Genomic DNA, 2,568 nt, shown 5'->3' on the forward strand with positions numbered 1-2,568 from the left:
CCGGTTAGTGGCCCCCCCATGCGACCGGTGCCATAGCTCTGTAGTTCCTTCTTTATTGAATGAAATCGACCAGGGAAAAGATACCAAGCTCGGACTTGCCGGCCAGCTTTGCCAATGAGCAAGACAAGGGACGAAAAGGCAAGAAAGAAGTCTGTGATTCTCAATTATTTTGTATGGAGTGATTACTGGCAGCAGTAGTTGTATGAGACTGCTGTTGACACTCGAGAGACAACACCGGCATCGATTGCAAGCGCTTGCGGCTGCCGTCGACAGGCACAAGCAGTCGGCCGTTCGATCCTTTTGTGTGATAGGCGAGCGCGGTGGTGGTGACCTTCTATCTACCATCCCCAGCCGCCGAAGCCGCCGCCGCCGAAGCCACCCCAGCCTCCCCACGGGCCTTCCCATCCGAATCCGCCGCCGTTCCATTCCTTCTTCTTCTTCTCGTCGCCGTCTTTGTTGTCGGCATGCGTGGCCTCCTTGCCGGCAGCGTCGACGGAAGCAGTGGCCGCGGCGGGTTGCTGCACGTTGTGCTCCGCAGCGACAGGAGCGACAGGTTCGGGCACGGCGAGAGCTCTGAGAGCCGGCTGGTAGTCGTTGGCGGACGCGACGGACGCGACGGCGACTAGCGTGGTGACGGCGAGAGTGGTGAACTTCATGGCTTTCAGTTGGTCGGCCGGTATGTCGGACGGGTCGGTACTCGCTCACTCGGTTGTGCGAAGGAAGGCAAGTTGTCGTGTGGGAGTGAGGTTGGTGGCCGGGCGGTGGCCCGTTGATGGTGGTGGTCGGTGGTGGTCTGGAGTGTGAAAAGTCTGCGGGTTTTCTGGTCGCTGGTGTGGCAGTCGACTTGTTGGTCATTTTCCGGTCGTTTCCGCTGGTCTGTAGTGATGTTGATGGATGTGGCTAGTGGCCGGTTGATACCTGCTAGACGGCGGCTACGTTCTTCGACGGCGAGCGTCGAGCGTTGAACGCTGATTGTTGCTATTAATTGGACGCGGTTGCCACAGAGCAGGCGCACCACCGCCAGTGGCCATGAAGTTCGAAGTCGACCGTCGTGATGCAGTGGGTATGCCGCTTGCAGTGGAGAAGTTAGTTGTTGTTTGCATCAGTATTGGGCTGCTGGTTCGTGACGGTAGTGGCCGCCATTGGCCGGTCATGGATTGAATCGGCAGGAAAGATACAAGCTCGGACTTGCCGGCCAGCTTTGCAATCGAGCAAGACAAGGGACGAAAAGGCAAGAAAGAAGTCTGGATTCTCAATTATTTTGTATGGAGTGATTACTGGCAGCAGTAGTTGTATGAGACTGCTGTTGGCACTGAAGAGACAACCGCGGCATCGATAGCAAGCGCTTGCGGCTGCCGTCGACAGGCACAAGCAGTCGGCCGGTCGATACGTTTGCGTGAGAGGTGAGCGCGGTAGTGGTGACCTTCTATCTACCATCCCCAGCCGCCGAAGCCGCCGCCGCCGAAGCCACCCCAGCCACCCCATCCGCCGCAGCGACCCCAACCACCGCAGCCTCCCCAGCCTCCCCACGGGCCTCCCCATCCGAATCCGCCGCCGCCCCATTCCTTCTTCTTCTTCTCGTCGCCGTCTTTGTTGTCGGCATGCGTGGCCTCCTTGCCGGCAGCGTCGACGGAAGCAGTGGCCGCGGCGGGTTGCTGCACGCTGTGCTCCACAGCGACAGGAGCAACAGGTTCGGGCACGGCGAGAGCTCTGAGAGCCGGCTGGTAGTCGTTGGCGGACGCGACGGACGCGACGGCGACTAGCGTGGTGACGGCGAGAGTGGTGAACTTCATGGCTTTCAGTTGGTCGGCCGGTATGTCGGACGGGTCGGTACTCGCTCACTCGGTTGTGTGAAGGAAGGCAAGTTGTCGTGTGGGAGTGAGGTTGGTGGCCGGGCGGTGGCCCGTTGATGGTGCTGGTCGGTGCTGGTCTGGAGTGTGAAAAGTCTGCGGGTTTTCTGCTCGCTGGTGTGGCAGTCGACTTGCTGTTCATTTTCCGGTCGTGTCCGCTGGTCTGTAGTGATGTTGATGGATGTGGCTAGTGGCCGGTTGATACCTGCTAGACGGCGGCTACGTTCTTCGATGGCGAGCGTCGAGCCTCTAGCGCTGAACGCTGATTGTTGCTATTAATTGGACGCGGTTGCCACGGCGTAGGCAGAGCAGGCGCACCACCGCCAGTGGCCATGAAGTTCGAAGTCGACCGTCGTGATGCAGTGGGTATGCCGCTTGCAGATCATCAAAAACGTACGCCAAGGTGCCACCGGTGGCGACATTTTCCGTGCAATTGAGGCTGCACCGGTGCGAAGCATTAGCGACTCAGACCCGCGCCCGTTCCTACAATTCAGCATGGCTCGCCTCACCACCGCCGGCATACAGCGTATGCTCTGCTTTGGGCATCCGGACTTACTGCGGATTCTACGGTACCCTCAGCTGACCCTTTTTATTGATGGTACCTTTTCGGTGGTACCAAAAGGTTTCTCGCAGTGCCTGATTGCTATGGTCTACGATCCTAGTGTCGACGTATACGTGCCACTACTCTACGTACTCGTCAATTCGAAAAGCCAAGGAT

Source organism: Phytophthora infestans, genomic scaffold (assembly GCF_000142945.1).
Source record: "Phytophthora infestans T30-4 supercont1.122 genomic scaffold, whole genome shotgun sequence".
NCBI lineage: Eukaryota > Oomycota > Peronosporomycetes > Peronosporales > Peronosporaceae > Phytophthora > Phytophthora infestans.